The sequence below is a fragment of the Scyliorhinus canicula genome, chromosome 31, assembly GCF_902713615.1.
Source record: "Scyliorhinus canicula chromosome 31, sScyCan1.1, whole genome shotgun sequence".
NCBI classification, from domain to species: domain Eukaryota; kingdom Metazoa; phylum Chordata; class Chondrichthyes; order Carcharhiniformes; family Scyliorhinidae; genus Scyliorhinus; species Scyliorhinus canicula.
Genome location: NC_052176.1, coordinates 1687056 through 1711089, shown reverse-complemented (window position 1 = coordinate 1711089; position 24034 = coordinate 1687056). Strand labels below are relative to the sequence as shown.

At 51.5% G+C, this 24034-nt stretch overlaps 2 protein-coding genes across 3 annotated transcripts in view; one reads left to right on the top strand and one right to left on the bottom strand.

Annotated features, from left to right (window-relative positions):
• LOC119959003 (ADP-ribose glycohydrolase MACROD1-like) overlaps positions 1-24034 on the bottom strand; it is an 811859-nt gene that overhangs the window by 677091 nt on the left and 110734 nt on the right. The gene's annotated exons all lie outside the window — the stretch shown is intronic.
• LOC119959002 (leucine-rich repeat transmembrane protein FLRT1-like) overlaps positions 1-24034 on the top strand; it is a 150439-nt gene that overhangs the window by 97113 nt on the left and 29292 nt on the right. The window contains 1 exon segment of the mRNA XM_038787542.1: positions 5941-6692. The gene's annotated coding sequence lies outside the window, so the exon portion shown is untranslated.

Here is a 24034-nt window from a genome sequence, read left to right as displayed (position 1 = left end):
AGTAACTTCATTGAAGCCTACTCGTGACAATAAACGATTATTATTATTATTATTATTAATTGCCCCTTAATTGAAAAAAATAATAATTGGGTACTCTAAATTTATTTTTTTTAAAAGATGGCAGAGCTGTCATCGGGTTACAGCAGCGCAGTGGTTAGCACTGCAGCCTCACGCCGCCGAGGTCCCAGGTTCGATCCCGGCTCTGGGTCACTGTCCGTGTGGGGTTTGCACATTCTCCCCGTGTCTGCGTGGGTTTCCCCCCCCCACAACCCAAAGATGTGCAGGCTCGGCAGTACGGTAGCACAAGTGGATAGCACCATGGCTCCACAGCTCCAGGGTCCCAGGTTCGATTCCCGGCTTGGGCCGCTGTCTGTGCGGAGTCTGCACGTTCTCTCCCCCCCCCCCCGTGTCTGCGTGGGTTTCCTCCGGGTGCTCCGGTTTCCTCTCAAAGACGTGCAGGTTAGGTGGATTGGCCGCGCTAAATTGCCCCATGTGTTCAAAAAGGTTAGGAGGGGTTATTGGGTTACGGGGATAGGGTGGAAGTGAGGGCTTAAGTGGGTCGGTGCAGCCTCGATGGGCCGAATGGCCTCCTTCTGTACTGTCTGTTCCATGTTCTAGGTGGATTGGCCACATTAAATTGGAAAAAATGAATTGGGTACTCTAAATTTATTTCACGGGGTTTGGGGGGGGGGGGGGCGTCTGTCAAATGTGTCCGCTCAAATCTGCCTCCCAAACGTCCCTGTCAGACTCTCACGGCGGGGTCCCTTCCTACTGCATTCCTGTATCATTCCTGGATCATGTCCCAGCTGGAGGCATTCCGGTTCCCAGTCCCATGGTGCTTTTTAACCGGCTCTTGGGAATTAATTGATCCAGATCCAAGTGGACTCACTTTCAGGGGAATAGCGTTGACCTTGCCTCCTCTGGACATCTTTTCCACAACACCCCTGCTGAGAGTGAAAGCTGACTATTTTTGGAACCACACGCCTGAGTGATTCGGCCAATCGGAACCACGCTATTCGTCATTAATCCGGGACAGAAGCGACTTTATAAGAACATTCACAATGACGCTACTGTACACTCGACTCAACGTCAGCCTCTCTGCTCCAAGTACGCTCCAACATGGCTCTCACAGGGCAGAATGATGTAAATGAAATGAAATGAAAATGGCTTATCGTCACGAGTAGGCTTCAATGAAGTTACTGTGAAAAGCCCCTAGTCGCCACATTCCGGCGCCTGTCCGGGGGAGGCTGGTACGGGAATCGAACCGCGCTGCTGGCCTGCCTGGGTCTGCTTTCAAAGCCAGCGATTTAGCCCAGTGTGCTAAACCAGCCTCCGTGTTGCCTGATGGCGACACTTGTCAACGTGAGCTCCAAACCATCAACAGCGTCATGAAAATTAAGGGGCGGCAGGGAGGCGCGGCGCTTAGCGCTGTTGCCGGGACCCGGGATCGATCCCGGCTCCGGGTCGCTGCCCGTGTGGAGTTTGCACATTCTCGCCGTGTCTGCGTGTGGGTCTCCCCCCCCTCCCCTACCCCCCTCCCCTCCCCCCTCCCCTCCCCCCCCCCTCCTCCCCCCCCCCTGCTAAATTGGCCTTAGTGTCCAAAAAATATTACGTGGGGGTTACGGGGATAGGGTAGATACGTGGGCTTCAGTCGGGTGCTCTTTGTAAGGGCAGACTCGATGGGCCGAATGGCAGACTCGATGGGCCGAATGGCCTCCTTCTGCACTGTAAATTCTATGATTCTACAACACACGGAAAGGACCAAAAGTAATAAAACGCGATCTCCATAAAAATAAGGCCGTCATAATCAGATTGTAAAATGTAACAGGGATGTTGTAACCGAGAGACCTCTTTATCTGCTGGCTGATTTAATTCTGTAATATTCGTGAGCCGTTCTTCGGCGGAACACATCGCATGGGTTCCTGATTTAGCTCACTGGGCTAAATTGCTGGCTTTTAAAAAGCAGGCCAGCAGCACGGTTCGATTCCCGTACCGGCCTCCCCGAACAGGCGCCGGAATGTGGCGACTAGGGGGCTTTTCACAGTAACTTCATTGAAGCCTACTCGTGACAATAAGCCATTTTCGTTTCATTTAAAATGCTGGACAGATCGCGCAGCAGAGGGGCCAAAGCAAAACAATGTAGCAGAGGGTTAATCATGCAGAGTTCTCTGAAAGGAACGGCTTCAGTTCGGATCAGTAGGTCAGCAAGCTCCATACAGGCCCAGTCATCCACAGAACCTGAGGGTTCGCCGGAGGTTTTGGGACCAGCACTCGACACCCCCCCCCCCACACACACACTGGTATCAGGCTCAATGACGGCCTGTTCACCTTCCAGCCCCCGACCGCTGAAACTGTGGCTACCACGGGGCGCGGAACAACGCAATCTTCCCAGTGGGAAGAGCACGGATGACCGTACGCTCCAGGGGCCCTTAATACGGAGGGGGGGGGGGGGGGCTGTAATTTGGGTGCCTTTTAACAATGATGGGATTGCAGTGCAGGAATCGAATGAGACAAATTTTAATTTTTAATAATCTTTATTGTCACAAGTAGGCTTACATTAACGATGCAATGAAGTTACTGTGAAGATTTTGATTTGAGTTGATTTATTATTGTCACATGTATTAGTTTTCAGTGAAAAGTATTGTTTCTTGCATGCTATACAAACAATGGATACCGTCCATAGGGAAGGAAGGAGAGACTGCAGAATATAATGTTACAGTTATAGCAAGGGTGTAGAGAAAAGATCAACTCAATACGAGGTAGGTCCATTCAAAAGTCTGATGGCAGGAGGGAAGAAGCTGTTCTTGAGTCGGTTGGTACATGACCTCAAACTTTGATCTCTTTTTCCTGACGGAAGGAGGTGGAAGAGAGTGTGTCCGGGGTGCGTGGGGTCCTTAATTATGCTGGCTGCCTTTCCCGAGGCAGCGGGAATTGTAGACAGAGTCGATGGATGGGAGGCTGGTTTGCCTGATGGACTGGGCTACATGCACGTCCTTTTGTAGTTTCCTGCGGTCTTGGACAGAGCAGGCTCATACCAAGCTGTGATACAACCAGAAAGAATGCTTTCCATGGTGCATCTGTAGAAGTTGGTGAGAGTTGTAGGTGACACGCCAAATTTCCTTTGGAAAGGGAAGAAGGTGTCACCACAGGTGACATTTCCAAATTTCCGGGGGTGGGGGAAATCCCCTAGTCGCCACATTCCGGCGCCTGTTCGGGTACACAGAGGGAGAATTCAGAATGTCCAATTCGCCCAACAAGCACGTCTTTCGGGGACTGTGGGAGGAAACCGGAGCGCCCGGAGGAAACCCACTCAGACGCGGGGGAGAACGTGCAGACGCCGCACAGACAGTGACCCAAGCCGGGAATCGAACCTGGGACCCTAGCGTTGTGAAGCCACAGTGCTAACCACTGTGCTACCGTGCCGCCCAGCTGTGACCACAAATTCGGCCCCGACCACAAACGTTGTAACGAGGGCGGGGTGCGATCGGATAATCTTTCCGTTCTGTGCACTTCACCAGCTCATTCCGCTGAGAGACGGTGGGGAAAATTAATCAATTACGCAGCAAACTCTCCGTTTTTTTAACATGGCTACTTTCTCCATTTCAAACAATTACTCCACTGTCAACAGTAATGGACTTTTCTGTGAAAGGGGGCCGGTGTCGCCTTTGAAACAGAATTGCTCTCAAATGTGTTCCCAGCATGCAGCCACATTTTCCCAGTTGCGGGCGAACCTCTGATTTTTTATTTTCAGCAACGCGACATTTCACATTGACAGCAGAAGCCAGAGCAGGGGAGAGAAAGCAGCAAAAAAAAACATTATCAACCCGCCACCACCAGAAATCCTTTGGCTTCTGCAACGCCTAAACAACCTCAGGACATCCCGAAGCACTTTGAAGCCAATTCAGTAATTCTGAGGTGTAACTGTTGTAACACAGCAAACCCAGCAGCCAAATTGAACACATAGAACATAGAACAGTACAGCACAGAACAGGCCCTTCGGCCCTCAATGTTGTGCCGAGCCATGATCACCCTACTCAAACCCACGTATCCACCCTATACCCGTAACCCAACAACCTTAGTTTTATTACAGCAGGCTGTAATAACAGATAATGACCAGATTATCAGTTTTATTGAGGAATGAATATTTCCCAGGACAACTGCTCTCCCACATAACTCTCCCCAGGTTGTCTACAAAATGGTGGCCATGGAAGTGCAGGCAAGGTCTCAGTTTGACCGCTCATCCAAAGTTTCTACGTCAGTGCGGGGCTCCCACAGCACTGACCCTCTGACAGTGCGGCACTCCCTCAGTACTGACCCTCTGACAGTGCGGCGCTCCCTCAGTACTGACCCTCTGACAGTGCGGCGCTCCCTCAGTACTGACCCTCTGACAGTGCGGCACTCCCTCAGTACTGACCCTCTGACAGCGCAGCACTCCCTCAGTACAGACCCTCTGACAGTGCGGCACTCCCTCAGTACTGACCCTCTGACAGTGCGGCACTCCCTCAGTACTGACCCTCTGACAGTGCGGCGCTCCCTCAGTACTGACCCTCTGACAGTGCGGCACTCCCTCAGTACTGACCCTCTGACAGCGCAGCACTCCCTCAGTACTGACCCTCTGACAGTGCAGCACTCAATCAGTACTGACCCTCTGACAGTGCAGCTCTCCCTCAGTACTGACCCTCTGACAGTGCGGCACTCCCTCAGTACTGACCCTCTGACAGTGCGGCACTCCCTCAGTACTGACCCTCTGACAGTGCAGCACTCCCTCAGTACTGACCCTCTGGCAGTGCGGCGCTCCCTCAGTACTGACCCTCTGACAGTGCGGCACTCCCTCAGCACCGACCCTCTGACAGTGCGGCACTCCCTCAGTACTGACCCTCTGACAGTGCGGCACTCCCTCAGCACTGACCCTCTGACAGTGCAGCACTCCCTCAGTACTGACCCTCTGACAGTGCAGCTCTCCCTCAGTACTGACCCTCTCACAGTGCGGCACTCCCTCAGTACTGACCCTCTGACAGTGCAGCGCTCCCTCAGTACTGACCCTCTGACAGAGCGGCACTCCCTCAGTACTGACCCTCTGACAGTGCAGCACTCCCTCAGTACTGACCCTCTGACAGTGCGGCACTCCCTCAGTACTGACCCTCTCACAGTACGGCACTCCCTCAGTACTGACCCTCTCACAGTGCGGCACTCCCTCAGTACTGACCCTCTGACAGTGCGGCACTCCCTCAGTACTGACCCTCTCACAGTGTAGTGCTCCCACAGTCGGGCCCTCCAATACTTCAACGCTCCCTCAGACCCTGGAACTGGTGCGTCAGCCTACATTCTTACATTAGATCCTAAAGTGGGGCTTGAACCCACAACGTTCTGCCTCAGGAGTGAGTGACCCATTGACCCGACAGCCGGTAGGATTTGTTCATGATGGTTGCTCATCATGATGGTACTCCAGTTGCAATGTGTGTTGAATAGAGTGGTGACAGAGTAATTACCCTGCACATTCCCAGTTCCCCAAAGCTCGAATACTTGTTAATAATCTCCCCACTAAGTCAGTTGGTAAAAGAGGAACATGACCAGGTGCCGCTGATCAGGAGGCACCCGGTATGACACACAATGTAAGGGTTGCAAAGGCCTCGGGCCTAGGAAACTGTAAGAGCCTGAAAGTGCTCCTGAGCACTTACCAGTGACCCCCCCTTCCTTGCTGAGGTGAACTATCAGGTAAGGACACGAAAGGAGCTCAACAAGCTGGCCTATCAACACCCCCTGCTTAGTTGAACACAAAGCCCTGGGAACTGCACCCAAGTGAAATTTGATTGCCTTCACACAAAAAAATGGAACAGAAGCAAAAATAAACATTTCGTCAAATCGACGGCAAGAAAAAACTCCTAATGGCATGCAAATCATTGGCAGGGTGTGGCTAATTCTCTTTTACTGTTTGTATAGGAGGAAACCCCTGCTTGTTTGTAAACCAAACGGACAGACAGACCCGGAGAAGGCGAGAGAGTTCATTGTTAGAGAACGAACGAGCGGAGGAGCAGCCCTCGTGTCATTTTGAACTGTCTGCCGTCTCCTCCACTCGCGTTGCAAAGCCACAGGAGACAGCAGATTCTGGTACCAGCGATCGCCGCCAGTCAATGTTCACACTGGGGAGAGGGTTTTCCTCTGGAGTTGTGACAACTCCTGAATTGCCTGTCAAGTGATTGAACCAGATAAGGGGGCCTGCGCTTTTGACTCCACAGCTATGTAACGCTACACCAGGAATCCCACCTACTTCGTCCAGGAGGCTGCCCTCCCCAGACTGCTTGCTTAGCTCCCTGCGTGCTGCTGAAGAATCTGGCTGGGAATAATCTGCGAGACGCTGGTTTGGGCTGACGTCGATTAAAACAAAAAAAAAGAGGACATTTAGGAGCGAGAGAGAGAGAGAGGGGGGTGGGGGGGAAAAGCCCTCCTCAAGCTTTATTTTAAGGAGAAATAAAAGACAAAATATACGCAGGAAGCTGAAATCTTTCCAGCACCTTCTCCTGAACAGAGATCTCAGCGAGAGCAGGAATGTGTGGGGAATTTGCCCGTGTCAGTGGGATCATGCGGAGCTACTGATGTGTGTGTGTTGCCTGAACTGAAACGCTGATCGGACCAGGAGGACCCTGCCTGCCAACAGCTCAACTCAATGCCACTCTGAACACAGCCAAAAGGAGGTAAGATTCAAGCCCCGAAAGTCTCTGGTTCTCGCCCGGGCATCAGTGAGCTGCAAACGGGTGTTGGGGGGGGGGTTAAAAAAAAGGGGTTGGCATTTGGATTTTGTTTATTGTCACGTGGACCGAGGTGCGGTGAAAAGTGTTTTTCTGCGAGCGGCTCAACAGATCATTAAGCACATGAAAAGAAAAGGAAATAAAAGAAAATACATAAGAGGGCAACACAAGGTATACAATCCGGCATTGGGTGAAGCATACAGGGGTGTAGTGTTAATCAGGTCAGTCCATAAGAGGGTCATTTAGGAGTTTGGTAACAGCGGGGAAGAAGCTGTTTCTGAGTCTGTCTGTGCGTGTTCTCAGACTTTTGTATCTCCTGCCCGATGGAAGAAGCTGGAAGAGTGAGTAAGCCGGGTGGGAGGGGGCTTTGATTATGCTGCCCGCTTTCCCCAGGCAGCAGGAGGTGTAGACGGAGTCAATGGATGGGAGGCGGGTTCGTGTGATGGACTGGGCTGTGTTCACGACTCTCTGAAGTTCCTTGCGGTCCTGGGCCAAGCAGTTGCCATACCAGGCTGTGATGCAGCCCGATAGGATGCTTTCTATGGTGCATCTGTAAAGGTTGGTAAGGGTTAATGTGGACATGCCGAATTTCCTTAGTTTCCTGAGGAAGTATTGGCGCTGTTGTGCTTTCTTGGTGGTCGCGTCGACATGGGTGGACCAGGACAGATTGTTGGTGATGTGCACCCCTAGGAATTTGAAGCTGCTAACCATCTCCACCTGGGCCCCGTTGATGCTGACAGGGGTGTGTACCTTTGCTTCCTGAAGTCAATGACCAGCTCTTTAGTTTTGCTGCTATTGAGGGAGAGATTGTTGTCGCTGTACCATTCCACTAGCTTCTCTATTTCCCTCCTGTATTCTGACTCGTCGATGTAGCAAAAGCAGGGACAAGAAGGTGCCTTAACACTGGTTACTCTGCTGTTCCTATTGAGCTGAGGAAGCAGCTTGCCCTTCGAAAGCTCGTGATGCCAAACGAACCTGTTGGGACTTTAACCTGGTGCTGTAAGACGTCTTACTGTGCCCACCCCAGTCCAACGCCGGCATCTCCACATCGTTCCTATTAAAGACAGAGAGGCTCCTGTGCTTGGATCTCCCCCTCGATTAGTCAGCCAGGCGCTGGTTACACTGGCCTTCAGTATTAATGTGAAGGTGCGATTGTATTCAGAGTGTTGGCGGACTGGCTCCCTATGTTTACTGTACATTAACCAACAGACTTCATCAAAAGGCAGTTTCCGTAAACAAGCATTTTTGTGGTTTTTACAACACTATCATTCCTGCTAAAAGCGCATCAGGAAGGTGGGAGGCTGTCTTGTGACAAATCAGTGCTATGAAAAGACATATTAATAATAACCTTTATTGTCACAAGTAGGCTGACATTAACACCACAATGAAGTTACTGTGAAAATCCCCTCGTCGCCACATTCCGGCGCCTGTTCGGGTACACGGAGGGAGAATTCAGAATGTCCAATTCACCTAACCTGCATGTCTTTCGGGACTTGTGGGAGGAAACCGGAGCGCCCGGAGGAAACCCACGCAGACACGGGGGGGGAGAACGTACAGACTCCGCACAGGCAGTGACCCGAGCCGGGAATCGAACCCGGGACACTGTGAAGCAACAATGCTAACCACTGTGCCACAGTGCCGCCCCGATGGAGAAACGGTTAATATTTCAGAAATCATTGCTGGAGTTACTGGGAACAGGCAGCGGGGACAGAATAACTTCCACAGTAACTTCACAATCGAGTTTTTTAAACAAGTAAAAATTCAGCACACTTCCTTTTAGACTTCAGTAAAAAGGTTCAGGTTTCCCTTTTAGTCCAAATGACTGAACCTTTCCAAGTACAATATTGTCAAGTTGGGAACACCCCCCCTCCGGGGCTGAATTTTTTGCCACGTCGACATGACTTGGGAGCCCTTCAGAAAAGGACAGGTGGGTGCCCATTTTCAGGACTGCCTTTTAATAGGGGTGGGCTGCTCCGGGACAGGATCCTGCACCTGCACTCTCGACCCGGCCAGCTGCATTGCGGGGACTGGCATGTCCTGTCCTCGGCCTGAGCAATTTTCAAAACGATTGTGGGTCACGGCGCCTCATGGGTGTCATGAACCATATTCAGCGTGAGGGAAGAAAGATAAGTTCAAAATGTCCTCCTCATGCCTCCCCTAGGCCAAGGTATGCCCTCCAAACAACCCCTATTATCCCACCCCTACGATCCCTCATGACCCCCATGCCAAGGTATGGCCCCCAAACAACCCCTATGATCCCTCATGACCCCCATGCCAAGGTATGGCCCCCAAACAACCCCTATGATCCCTCATGACCCCCATGCCAAGGTATGGCCCCCAAACAACCCCTATGATCCCTCATGACCCCCATGCCAAGGTATGGCCTCCAAACAACCCCTATGATCCTTCATGACCCCCATGCCAAGGTATGGCCCTCAAACAACCCCTATGATCTTTCATGACCCGTATGCCAAGGTATGGCCCCCCAAACAATCCCAATGATCCATCATGACCCCCATGCCAAGGTATGCGGCCAAAAACAACTTCTATCATCCCTCATGACCTGCATGCCAAGGTGTGGGCCCCGTTCACACCCCATAAGCCCCTCATTCCCCCCCCCCCCCATGACAAGGCATGCTCACCACCCAACCCCATTCCCCTTTCATGACCCCCATGACAAGCTATTCCCCCCAAATAACCCCCATGATCTCTCTTAGTCCCATGCCAAGCTGTGGCACTTCCATCACTGTTCACCCGCTATACGCTGTATATAAGCAATGAACCGTGGAGCGACTGTAGGATTTGTACAACAGCTCTTTAAAAAAGTAATTGACACCTTTCACAGATCGGAGGTCAGAGCTGTCAAAAGAGCGATGTTTTTCCTGGGTGTCAACAGACTAATGGATTCCTGGGCTTCACTATGGGTTCATTACTTCTCTCCGGTGTATATTGGGTGAATGAGAATGGAAGTTCCACATTTTGACATGGGGGTTGTTGGGGAGGGCAGCCGGTGTAGGGGGCCCCCCCTGAGGGGGGCACAGCACGAGCCGGGCCTTTTAAACAGCCCCTGTGGTGGCCTTCCTGGGTTGGTCAACCCGACTCGAGACCCCCCCCCCCCCCCCCCCCCCCCCCCCCCCCCCCTCCCTACGGCCCCGCAGTGAAAATCCACCCTTGTGTGCACTTTCTCCCAAAGTGGACAGGCCAAGTCAGGAATGTTCCCAATTTCCTGCTTCCCGCCTTCAGAATGAACAGCCAGCCTTTCATATTTTTTCAATTTTCTCCGGGGTTTGCTCTATGCTGAAACAGAAATACTTTTGGGTGGGGTTTGGGAGGTGGGGGTGGCGGGGTGTGGAGCTCGGGGGCAGGGAACGTTCCCGCGTCAAACTTACATGCTTTGGGTGTTGCGAGTTCGAAGGCAAGGACCAACAAATAAGACCGTAAGGCAGAGGAGCAAAATTAGGCCACTCGGCCCATCGAGTCTGCTCCGCCATTCAATCATGGCTGATATGTTCTCATCCCCATTCTCCTGCCTTCTCCCCATAACCCCTGATCCCCTTACTAATCAAGAACCTATCTATCTCTGTCTTAAAGACACTCAGTAATTTGGCCTCCACAGCCTTCTGCGGCAAAGAGTTCCACAGATTCACCACCCTCTGGCTGAAGAAAACCCTCCCCATCTCTGTTTTAAAGGATCGTCCCTTCAGTCTGAGATGGTGTCCTCTGCTTCTAGTTTTTCCCACAAGTGGAAACATCCTCTCCACGTCCAATCTATCCGGACCACGCAGTATCAAATTCCGAGGTGTGCACATCACCAACAATCTGTCCTGGTCCACCCACGTCGACGCTATCACCAAGAAAGCACGGCAGAGCCTATACTTCCTCAGGAAATTAAGGAAATTCGGCATGTCCACATGAACTCTTACCAACTTCTACAGATACACCATAGAAAGCATCCTATCGGGCTGCATCACAGCCTGGGTATGGCAACTGCTCGGCCCAGGACCGCAAGGAACTTCAGAGAGTCGTGAACACCGCCCAGTCCATCACACAAACCCACCTCCCATCCATTGACTCCGTCTACACCTCCTGCTGCCTGAGGAAAGCGGGCAGCATAATCAAAGCCCCCTCCCACCCGGCTTACTCACTCTTCCAACTTCTTCCATCGGGCAGGAGATACAAAAGTCGGAGAACACGCACGAACAGACTCAAAAACAGCTTCTTCCCCGCTGTTACCAGACTCCTAAATGACCCTCTTATGGACTGACCTGATTAATACTACACCCTGTATGCTTCACCCGATGCCGGTGTCTATGTATTTACATTGTGTACCTTGTGTTGCCCTATTATGTATTTTCTTTTATTTCTTTTATTTTATTTCTTTTATTTTAATTAATGACCTGTTCAGCTGCTCGCAGAAAAACACTTTTCACTGTACCTCGGTACACGTGGCAATGAACAAATCCAATCCATTCCAGTAAATGTCCCTTGATATGTCCCTTGTCCCTTGATAGGGGCTGGTTTAGCTCACTGGGCCAAATAGCTGGCTTTTAAAGCAGACCAAGGCAGGCCAGCAGCATGGTTCGATTCCCGTACCAGCCTCCCCGAACGGGCGCCGGAATGTGGCGACTAGGGGCTTTTCACAGTAACTTCATTGAAGCCTACTCGTGACAATAAGCGATTTTCATTTTCATTTTTTCATATGTTCTGTGGCATTACCGACACTTTTCAATTTAATGAACAGTTTATTGAGTTTGCACTCTGGTTCCAATGCACAGATATTGAAAGGGGATGGGGGAGAGGGGGGAAAGAGAGCGACTGAGCCTTTTTCTGCAAATATTTCAAACCTATTTATCGAAGTTGTTTCTTTAAAATATATAATTGACCAAATGGATTAATACGGAGGTGCTGCTGAGGGACACTTTCTCCGCAAATTCACACCAGCGTCACCGTACAATCTGAGGACCCTAATGTCCACGTAAATCCCGCTGGAACTTTAAACGTGACGTTCCGCAGAGCTGCAGGACTCAGGATTCTGTACCGGCATGTCCCAATATCACAGATATTGAAAGGGAGGGACGATTGGAGGGAGAAATCATCCCAGGCTTGTCGGGTGCCGCTTTCCAGCATCTGGTTCAAAGGTACCTCAACGGGAGCCTGGGAACAGATCGACTGTCGGGCCGTTTAGCCTGGGAAACGTTGGCTGAAGAAAACGAAGCGAGCGGCGAGCGGGAAAGGGAATGACTGCTGAGGGAAGCAATTATTGCGTGACAAAAAAAAAGCGGTGAAATTAAATTAAATTCTACTGAAGAATCAAAGATAATTTTATAGTTGAGGTATTTAATGATATAATTCTTTTTGTCAGTTGTGGGCGGCACGGTAGCACAGTGGTTAGCACTCTTGCTTCCCAGCTCCAGGGTCCCCGGGTTCGATTTGCGGCTCGGGTCACTGTCTGTGCGGAGTCTGCACGTTCTCCCCCCTACCCCGTGTCTGCGTGGGTTTCCTCCGGGCGCTCCGGTTTCCTCCCACAAAATCCCGAAAGACGCGCTTGTTGGGTGAATTGGACATTCTGAATTCTCCCTCCGTGTACCCGAACAGGGGGCGGAAGGTGGCAAATAAGGTCACTGCAGTGTTAATGTAAGCCTGCTTGCGACAATAAAGATTATTCTTATTTTATGCGGACATTAGATGTGTCGTACTCCATTCCCCGGCCTTCAAAGCCAATTTTTAAAAACGTCCTCACTCTGGCTGCTGTTCCTTTGAAGCTTTGACTGACTGAAATTTCCATCATAACATTTAATTGTCCAAGGCACTGAATTCCCTTCTTTGCTTTAAGGCCGAAAGGGGAGGAAACATTAGCTGGGTGCTCAAATCAATTCAATCTATCGATGAAGGTCACACAGGTCTGAGCTTTGTCCATCGTTTCATTAATTCTTTAGCACTGTGTGGCTGTGAAGCCGCCCAGCCGTGGCAAATTAAGTTTAATATTTCATAGACGGGGAGGCAGTGGTCGAACGTTTCAACAACAACGCGCACTTACGTTTATATAGCATCTCGGGATGGGATAAAAGACCCCAAGGTGCTTCGCAGCAACATTATAAAACCAAGTACTACACTGAGCCACATACGGGATATGAACATACGAAATAGGAGGCCACTAAAAGCTTTCTCAAAGAGGGAGGATTTAAGGAGTGCCTGGTTAGGCCCCATTTGGAGTACTGTGTCCAGTTTTGGGCCCCACATCTCAGGAAGGACATACTGGCACTGGAGCGTGTCCAGCGGAGATTCACACGGATGATCCCTGGAATGGCGGGTCTAACATATGATGAACGGCTGAGGATCCTGGGATTGTATTCATTGGAGTTTAGAAGGTTAAGGGGAGATCTAATAGAAACTTACAAGATAATACATGGCTTAGAAAGGGTGGACGCAAAGAAACTGTTTCCGTTAGGCAAGGAGACAAGGACCCGTGGGCACAGCCTTAGAATTAGAGGGGGTAAATTCAGAACAGAAATGCGGAGACATTTCTTCTGCCAGAGAGTGGTGGGCCTGTGGAATTCATTGCCGCAGAGTGCAGTGGAGGCCGGGACGCTAAATGGCTTCAAGGCAGAGATAGATAAATTCTTGATGTCGCGAGGAATTAAGGGCTACGGGGAGAATGCTGGTAGGTGGAGTTGAAATGCCCATCAGCCATGATTGAATGGCAGAGTGGACTCGATGGGCCGAATGGCCTTACTTCCACTCCTATGTCTTATGGTCTTATGATCTTAAAGGAAGAAAGGGAGGGAGTTGAAGGGCCCGGGACCTCCGCAGCTGAAGGCGGCGGAATGTGGCGACGAGGGGATTTTCACAGTAACTTCATTGCAGTGTTAATGTCAGCCGACTTGTGACAATGATAAAAGATTATTGTTACATTATGGACCAGGGTTCAGAGAACCCCAAAGTATATAATGGAGTTCACCTGACCCACAACTTTTGGTTATGGGGAGCACAAGGGCCTACTTTACAGGTGTGATGCAACAGAGCGTTAAAATATGTTTAAAACAAAATAATAATATACAGGTGCCGGAATGTGCCGACTAGGGGCTTTTGACAGTAACTCCATTTGAAGCCTACTTGTGACAATAAGCGATTTTCATTTCATTTCATTTCATTATTGTCACGAGTAGGCTTCAATGAAGTTGCTGTGAAAAGCCCCTAGTCACCACATTCCGGCGCCTGTTCGGGGAGGCTGGTACGGGAATTGAACCCGCGCTGCTGGCCTTGTTCTGCAATGTTTATTCTATAAACACACAGTAAACATCTTATCAACTACAAATACTGATACATTCCCAAATGCAATATTCTGTAGGTAACCCTTAAGAAATCCCCAAACAACATCCACAAGTTAAACCCTTTTAAAATAAAGACAGCAGGTTTAAATTCTCTACATAATGAAATGAAATGAAAATCGCTTATTATCACGAGTAGGCTTCAATGACGTTACTCTTTGCCACAGAGGGCTGTGGAGGCCAAATCACTAAGTGTCTTTAAGACAGAGATAGACAGCGAAACCCACGCAAACATGAGCAGAATGTGCAAACTCCACATGGACATTGACCCAGGGCCGGGATCGAACCTGGTCAATTGATCAAGTTAAGAGACAGTAGGAAATCTGCTTCAGGGCGGGCGGTCCAGGGCGCGCGAGCCTACAGAGATCTTGATTAATAAGGGGGTCAGGGGTTATGAGGAGAAGGTAGCATGGTGGTTAGCATAAATGCTTCACAGCTCCAGGGTCCCAGGTTCGATTCCCGGCTGGGTCACTGTCTGTGTGGAGTCTGCACGTCCTCCCCGTGTGTGCGTGGGTTTCCTCCGGGTGCTCCGGTTTCCTCCCACAGTCCAAAGATGTGCGGGTTAGGTGGATTGGCCATGCTAAATTGCCCGTAGTGTCCTAATAAAAGTAAGGTTAAGGGGGGGGGGTTGTTGGGTTACGGATATAGGGTGGATACATGGGTTTGAGTAGGGTGATCATGGCTCGGCACAACATTGAGGGCCGAAGGGCCTGTTCTGTGCTGTACTGTTCTATGTTCTATGAGTGGTTGATGGGTTTCTTATCGAGTTCCCCAGGGGCGGGTGCCTTCCTTTTCCTGATAAATATTAATGACCTTGCTGTTAATCTGTTAATTTGTTCCTGACAAGGCAGGCATTTATTACCCATTGCAAAGCCGGTCTTCACAGCCCATCCATGTTTTGAAATGCACCGAGCATTGTTGCACAGGTAAACGTGCCAGCCAACTGCACAGGGCCCAATCCCGCAGACCACAAGGAGATGAATTACCAGCTCATCCCTTCTGACGGTATCAGTTGAGCAATGAATGTTATCCTGGCCATCTGAAAGAAACGCTCTTGCTCTTTTCGCAAAGCAGCCCGCGGGCCTTTACACATCCGCCCGAATAGAGAGAACGGGGCGGGAGAGGGGCTTTATCTACCTTCTCGTCCAACAAAAATGTGAGCCAGAGTTTATGCGTGTGCGGTTATTGAGTGAGACTTGAATCCACAATTTTCTGTGTCGGGGGGGGGGGGGTGAGAACGCTACCAGCAGAACACGAGAGACTGATCAAAGGGAGAGATTGCCAACATTAGATACTGGCCGGCTTCATGAGCTGTGGCTGAATACACTTTGGCATTTATCACCAGGTGTGGCGATGGGGGCTGGGTTGAGAACAAAGAACAAAGAAAATTACAGCACAGGAACAGACCCTTCGGCCCTCCCAGCCTGCACCGATCCAGATCCTTTATCTAAACCTGTCGCCTATTTTCCAAGGTCTACTTCCCTCTGTTCCCCGCCCGTTCATATATCTGTCCAGATGCCTCTTAAATGATGCTATAGTGCCCGCCTCTACCACCTCCGCTGGCAAAGCGTTCCAAGCACCCACCACCCCCTGCGTAAAAAACTTCCTACGCATATCTCCCTTAAACCTTCCCCCTCTCACCTTTAAATTGTGACCCCTTGTAACTGACACCCCCACTCTTGGGAAAAGCTTGTTGCTGTCCACCCTGACCATACCTCTCATAATTTTGTAGACCTCAATCAGGTCCCCCCTCAACCTCCGTCTTTCCAACGAAAACAATCCTAATCTACTAAACCTTTCTTCATAGCTAGCACCCTCCATACCAGGCAACATCCTGGTGAACCTCCCCTGCACCCTCTCTAAAGCATCCACATCCTTCTGGTAATCTGGCGACCAGAACTGCACGCAGTATTCCAAATGTGGCCGAACCAAAGTCCGATACAACGGTAACATGACCTGCCGACTCTTGTACTCAATACCCCGTCCGATGAAGGCAAGCATGCTGTATGCCTTCTTGACCACTCTATCGACCTGCGTTGCCACCTTCAGGGTACAATGGACCTGAACTCCCAGATCTCTCTGTACATCAACTTTCCCCAGGACTCTTCCATTGACCATATAGTCCGCTCTTGAATTGGATCTTCCAAAATGCATCACCTCGCATTTGCCTGGATTAAACTCCATCTGCCATTTGTTGGGGCTAAATCCACCCCCCCCCCCCCCCCCCCCCCACCGATTTGAAAACGGCGGTCTTTTAGGCCAGGAAAACTGGCGCAAAACGGCCACCGATTCGCTGTTTTGCTGGGGGGGCCTAGCAGGGGGACAGAGTCGAGCTCCAGCTGCCGATACGGCCCCCAGCACTTCTGGTTCCATGGCCGCGGACCAGGACAGCTGAAGTAGTGCCCCCCAACGCCTTCGGCCACTCCCCCGGACCACCCGCCCTCAGCATTGATTGAAGTCCCCTCCCCCGACTGTGGAGGCCCCGCAGCGGCCACGCCGAGTTCACGGACGGTGTGAGCACACGTAACCCCCCACGCCGTCAGGAACACGGCCGGTCGGGGCCAGAGGCCATGGATAATCGGCGCGGCGTACTCCTGGAATACGCCGATTTTCAGGGGGCGGAGAATTTTTAAACCGGCACCGTTGTCCCTATTCCGGCGCCAAAACGGATTCTCCGCCCGGTCGCCCAACGTCGATTTCGCCGGCGGGGAGCGGGGAATCAGCCCATCTGTGTTCAGATCGATGTTGACATTATGGAAGATGGTGAATTATGTCATCCAAAAACATTGGGGTGAATTCTCCGCCTTCCCGGCCGTGTGTTTCCCGGCGGCGTGCCGTCACTGCCAGCCGGAGTTTCCTGTCCCGGAGCTGGCCAACGGGATATCCCATCGCAGCCAGCCCACGCCGCCGGGAAACCTGTGGGCGGGGGGAGGGGGGGGGGGGGCGGAGAGGCCAGAATTCATCCCACTCTTCTATCGGGCCCTGAATTGTTTTCGGAGGTGAACAGAGGTTTTACAATCCCGAGTTGCTGTCCAACAAGTCGCAAAGTGAGGTGAGAAGATACCTGCATTAAAAGGAACATACGTGAATTGGAGAACGCTTTGCGAAGGGTTCAGAGGGGGAGTGAAAAAGCAAGTAAGAGAAGCAAAGGGAGAGTATGAGAAGAGGCTGGCAGCTCACAGAAAAAGGGAATCCCAAAGTCTTCGAAAGGCATAGAGATGGTAAAAGTGAGGCAAAGGGGAGGTGTAGGGTCTCTGAGAAAGTGGGGATTTCCGCATGGAAGCAGGGGGGACAGCTGAGGTATTAAATGAACACTTTGCATCTGCCTTTACCAAGTAAAAAGATGCTCCAGTGAAAGAGCAGGCCGTTAATGCACTGGAGGTTTGTAAATTGGTAGAGAGCGGGATTGGATAGGCTGTCTGTCTTTAAACTCAATAAAGCCCCTAAGATGCAGCCAAGGACACTTGAGTTAAGTGAGAGTGGAGATTGCGGAGGCACAGGCCAGAATTTTTCCAGACTGTCTTGAACTCTGGGGTGGTGTCAGAGGACTGGAGAATTGCAAACGTTGCACCCTTGTTCAATAAAGGACGGCACGGTCGCACAGTGATTCGCAATGTTGCTTCACAGCGCCAGGGTCCCAGGTTCGATTCCCGAGCTTGGGTCACTGTCTGCGCGGACTCTGCACGTTCTCCCGTGTCTGCGTGGGTTTCCCTCCGGACGCTCCGATTCCCTCCCACAAGTCCCGAAAGACGTGCTTGTCGGGTGAATTGGACATTCTGAATTCTCCCGCCGCGTACCCCAACAGGCGCCGGAATGTGGCGACGAGGGGATTTTCACAGTAACTTCACTGCAGTGTTAATGTGAGCCGACTTGTGACAATAAAGATAGAGATTATTAAACCCCGTTTTTCCCTCAGCGCTCCATCCTCTGCCCGATCGGAGCGGCGTTGAATGGAGGAGAATCCACGCCGGTGGGTTGAAGGACCTCCTTCCACATTGTAAAAATCTTAAATGAAAACCGCTTACTGTCGCAAGTAGGCTTCAAGTGAAGTTACTGTGAAAAGCCCCTAGTCGCCACATTCCGGCGCCTGTTTGGGGAGGCTGGTACGGGAATTGAGCCGTGCTGCTGGCCTGCTGTAAAAGCCAGCGATTTAGCCCAGTGTGCTAAACCAGCCCCAATGACCTGAATCCTTCGCCTGGATGCCGCTCGGTAACCTGCGCTCCCACCTGTAATCCAGCACCCGCTTAACTCTCACAGGCCTCTGCAAGGGGGCCTCACGGTAGCATGGTGGTTAGCATCAATGCTTCACAGCTCCAGGGTCCCAGGTTCGATTCCCGGCTGGGTCACTGTCTGTGTGGAGTCTGCACGTCCTCCCCGTGTGTGCGTGGGTTTCCTCCGGGTGCTCCGGTTTCCTCCCACAGTCCAAAGATGTGCGGGTTAGGTGGATTGGCCATGCTAAATTGCCCGTAGTGTAAGGTTAATGGGGGGATTGTTGGGATACGGGTTACGTGGGTTTAAGTAGGGTGATCATTGTTCGGCACAACATCGAGGGCCGAAGGGCCTGTTCTGTGCTGTACTGTTAAAAAAAAAATTAAACCACCGGGTTCAACTTAGAAAATAGGACTGCGGGTAAGCTGCCTTGTCGAGGCTTGGCGACGGAGGGGCTCCACGCACTGCCCTAACATGAATCGCACGTTGGGGGGGGGGGGGGGGCGGCTCAGTCAAGCTGAGCAGCGGAGAGGGATCCGCACTCAGCGGTCATTCAGCTGGCTTTCCGGGGCCACCTTAACCCGGGGGTGTGAGGCCAATTGGAAAACCGCAGACTGTTTAAAACCTCAGCAGGTTTTCTCTTCCCCCCCCCCCCCCCCCCCCCCAGTACCATTTCCCGAGATCTATCAACGCTGAAACAAGAGTGGGCGTACATACTACTGCTGGGGCCCCTAATGCATTCACCTGAGGCCCCTCTCTTTTCTATTTTAGCATCTCAATAACTGGGGGGGTGGGGGGGACGCCTGCACTAAATGAACAGGGGGGGGAGAATGACACAAAACATTTCCAAGGCGATATCGTTTCAGGATCGCTCAGGTCAATCGGCAGACTGCGCTGTAGTAAATCTGCCGGCGCCTAACATTTGAACGTGAAGAACGCAGGGGAAGATTCCGGAGGTCTCCGAACATCTCTCGGTTTGCACTCCCGCAGCTTCTGACTGGGACCGGGGGCAGGGTCGGCTTTTCCCGCATCGCTGAGCCCAGCCGGTTATTTATGCGACGGAGAGCGCACCGTTAAAATGAAAGAGAAAACCCCCATCCGCAGGGCTGCCAGTGCGACTAAGTGAGAACATATGGGCTTTTGTTTGACGAGAGCTAGCAGGCAGCCTGTCTAGCGATGCCTTACCACAACAAAAACCTGATACCTTGCAGCAACTGTAATAACAACTTGCACTGGCAGGGGTCCAGATCTGACGGGGATCAATCATGCGACCCCCCCTTCCCCAACCCCAGCACTTGCACATCATTCACCCTGTCCCTCCCTCTCGGCAATGGTGCCACCCACAGCAACCACACGTTACCCCTCCACCTTCCCCCCCAGCACAGCTTTAACGGGCGGAGGTTATAAAGGAAAAAAAAAAAAATCGGAGACGCGGGGGCCACTTTCGCCACCTCTGTCTGTCCCCGAAGAGCCCGCTCAAGCGGCCCGAGCTGCCGATTGTTCATCTGCGCAGCAGAGCGGGTCAGCACTGTGGCTTCACGGCTCCAGGGGTCCCGGGTTCGATTCCCTGCCTGTGCGGAGTCTGCGTGTTCCCCCTCCCACCCCCCCCCCCCCCCCACGTGTCTGCGCGGGTTTCCTCCGGGCGCTCCGGTTTCCTCCCGCAAGCCCCCGAAAGACGTGCTTGTCGGGTGAATCGGACATTCTGAATTCTCCCTCCGTGTACCCGAACAGGCGCCGGAATGTGGCGACGAGGGAATTTTCACAGTCACTTCATCGCAGCGCTAATGCGAGCCGACTTCTGACAATAAAAGATTCTTATTATTTGTGAGTTGAGGGGTTAAAAACGCAAAAGGCACGTCAAAAAAAAAACTTTTGCGTGGAAATTGAGTTATCTGGCATCTCAGTCTCTAAAGGGGTTGACGCTCTGAAGAGTGACAACAGTGATTTAGCTCTGGTCCAGACCTGTTTCATTCTGGAAGCCTAGTTTTTCTGTTTACTTATTTACGAATTGGAACAGGAGAGAGGCACTCCCCCCCACCCCCCCAGCCGACACACTCGTGTTTTCACAATGATCGCCCTCCTCCGTCCGAGACAAAGGCAGCTTTCTCTCAAGCCCGGTCAAGTAATGGGCAGCATGGTAGCACAGGTGGCTCGCACTGTGGCTTCACAGCACCAGGGCCCCAGGTTCGATTCCCCGCTGGGTCACTGTCTGTGCGGAGTCTGCATGTTCTCCCCCGTGTCTGCGTGGGTTTCCTCCGGGTGCTGCGGTTTCCTCCCACAGTCCAAAGACGTGCCAAGTTAGGTGGACTGGTCATGATAAATTGCCCCTTAGCGTCCAAAAAGGTTAGATGGGGTTATTGGGTTAGGATGGAAGTGAGGGCTTAAGTGGGTCGGTGCAGACTCGATGGGCCGAATAGCCTCCTTCTGCACTGTATGTTCCATGTTCTGTCAGTGACAGCTGTCTCTCGCTGGGAGAGAATGAACAAGTTGACACTCCAAAGTAGTCCTGAGGGAGCGCTGCAGTGTCTCGGGGTATCATTCTTCAAAGTTACCTGTTCAAACGGGAGAGGGGGGGGGGGGGGGTGGCGGCACGGTGGTTAGCACTGCTGCCTCACAGCGCCAGGATCGATTCCGCCCTTGGCTGACAGTCCGTGTGGAGCTTGCACTTTCTCCCCGTGTCTGCGTGGTTTCCTTCCACAGGCCTAAAGACGTGCCGGTTAGGTGGATCGGCCGTGATAAATTCCCGCTTCGCGTGCCAAAATGTGCCGGTTAGGTGGGGTTACGGGGGATAGGGCGAGGGGAGCGGGTAGGGTGCTCATTCAGACGGTCGGCCTCGATGGGCCGAATGGTCTCCTCCTGCACCGGAGGAATTCCCTTTTTTCAAATAAATTTGGAGTACCCAATTCTTTTCTTTTTCCAATTAAGGGGCAATTTAGCTAGCGTGGCCAATCCACCTACCCTGCACATCTTTTCGGGTTGTGGGGGTGAGACACACGCAGACACGGGGGAGAATGTGCAAACTCCACACGGACAGTGACCCGGGGCCGGGACCCAACCCGGGGACCTTTGCGCCGTGAGGCAGCAGTGCTAACCACTGCGCCGCCGTGCTGCCCCTTCATTGCAGTGTTAATGTAAGCCTACTTGTAAAGATTACTTAGAACATAGAACATAGAAAATACAGCAAGGAACAGGCCCTTCGGCCCACTATAAAGATTATTATTATTGTCGTGCGCGTGCCCCAAATCGGCCTCTGAGCCGGGCCAATCACGGGTCACCCGCACCCGGCGAGGTGATCTTCATAGTTGCTCATTTAAATCACCAGACGCCAAATCCACCCATTTAAAATCTATTAAAAAATTAATCTTCCAGGTTTTAACAATTGTATTATTGTAGGGTTAGCGCTGCTGCCTCACGCCGCCGAGGTCCCAGGTTCGATCCCGGCCCCGGTTCACTGTCCGTGCGGAGTTTGCACATTCTCCCCCGTGTCTGCGTGGGTCTCGCCCCCCCACAACCCAAAAGATGTGCCGGCTCGATGGATTGGGGAAAAAAAGTTTTTTTTTAAAACTGTATCATTACGGCCCACTCGTGTGCATTCCTGAAACATGACACTCGTGCGCGCTTGGCTTTAACTCGCTTCCTCGTTTCGATGCTCGACTCACGTCGATAGTCCCGGTGGGAATATTGTATTTCCTGTCCTGACTCGTTGTTTCCCCCCCCTCCCTCCCCCTCCTCTCCAGACAGTGTTAAGTCATTGTCGGATATGTTGCCACAGGCACCAGCCAGCAGCTGCCTCTCTGTGCTTCCCCCAAGTTCAATTCTTCAAATTTCAGCCTCGAACGCTGACAGTCTTTTCAGATGCGGGCATACCCGGCAGTGCCAAACACACAATATCTGGTCATGGCCGTTTATGGGATCTTGCTGTGTAAAGAGTGTCTGATACGTTTCCGACATAATAATGGTGTTTAATTGGTTCTAAAGCACTCCTCACTTCCCAAAGCCAAAAAGGCAGTGTCAAGTATTTCTTTTGTTTGCAATGATGCAAACAGGTTTGTTTAAGTGTCACGTGAGAGCACCTTTAAGAAACGGGTGCTCAAGAATTGTACCTTTAAGAAATGGGTGTTTATCAGTGATGTCGGAGAGTGGGTGGAGCTGGGCTGTCTGTCAGCTTTTTACTTTCATTTTAGGCTGTTTGCTGCAGGGTGTGTTTTAGCTTCGTTTTCAGTGTTGGAGCTGAAGCCAGACGGAGCAGGTGTACTGCTGATCTCTCTGCCATTAAAAGACTATCTCTTGATCATTTGGTGAATTCAGAATTGTAAATGTTCTCAGTAGTGAATGTAAACCTGATGTGCTTCTGTTGCAAGGTGTTTCTTCTGTCTTCTGGATGTTGTTTGGGAAGGTATTAAGGATTACTTAGTGTTGTATTCTTTGGGGGTTGTATTTGAATTGATGGCTGCTAAGATGTTCACTGTATGTTTCAAAAAGGTTAACTTACGTTCATGGAAAAAACATTGTTTTGCTTTAAAAAATACTTTTCCATTTCTGCTGTACCACACCTGTAGAGTGGGCCGTGTGCTCCCCATACCACAATCTAGTAAAAGTTGTGGGTCAGGTGAACTCCATGATAGGGGCTGTTTAGCACAGGGCTAATTCGCTGGCTTTTAAAGCAGCCCAAGGCAGGCCAGCAGCACGGTTCAATTCCCGTACCAGCCTCCCCAAACAGGCGCCGGAATGTGGCGACTAGGGGCTTTTCACAGTAACTTCATTTGAAGCCTACTTGTGACAATAAGCGATTTTCATTTCCTTTTTCACACACTTTGGGGTTCTCTAAACCCTGGCCCACAACATAAGGTCACTGGGCACGGTTTAACTGGGAAACAAAATTCTATGTCTGGTTTTGGGTGGTTTTAGCGGGTGTTTCTCTATTGCTGCGGGGCCAAGACGCATCCCGTTATTTAATGGTACTTTGCCGGGTTTTTGTTGGCTTTGGGGAGTTTTTCTCTGCACTTGGGAGTCATTTCCAAGCCTTCTCACAAAACGGGCCGCCATTTTGTCTGGCCACCCCGATTATTTATTATCATGACTAAACGGTGCCCTGGCACGGTCCGCCATGCGCGGACGTTAGGTTCCGGGAACCGGGAGAATCCCTCGAACGTAAATTTAACTGAACATTCCTGCGGACGCTGTGGAGGAAGCCCGGGGGCTGGTTTTAGCACAGGGATAAATCGCTGGCTTTGAAAGCAGACCAAGGCAGGCCAGCAGCACGGTTCGATTCCCGTACCAGACTCCCCGAACAGGCGCCGGAATGTGGCGACTAGGGGCTTTTCACAGTAACTTCATTTGAAGCCGACTCGTGACAATAAGCCATTTTCATTTTGTTTTCATTGTGCATATGTTCTGGGCGTGTCCGAAGTTGAGGGGATTCTGGCTGGGGTTTGCGGACGTCATGTCAGAGGTCCTGGAAGGGAGGGTGACTCCGAGTCCAGAATTGGCAATATTTGGAGGAATCGGAAGATCCTGGTGCCCGGGGCGGGAGGGGAGGGGGGGGGGGGGGGCGCATGTTCTGGCCTTCTCCTTCCTCCCTGGTGGCCCAGAGACGGATTTTGCTGGGATGGAGGGACTCGGAGCCGCCAAAGTCAGGGGTGTGGGTGAGCGACATGGCAGGGTTTGTCAGGCAGGAGAAGATCAAGTTCGCCTTGAGAGGATCAATTCAGGGGTTCGCCCGGAGGTGGCAGCCGTTCATCGACTTCTTCA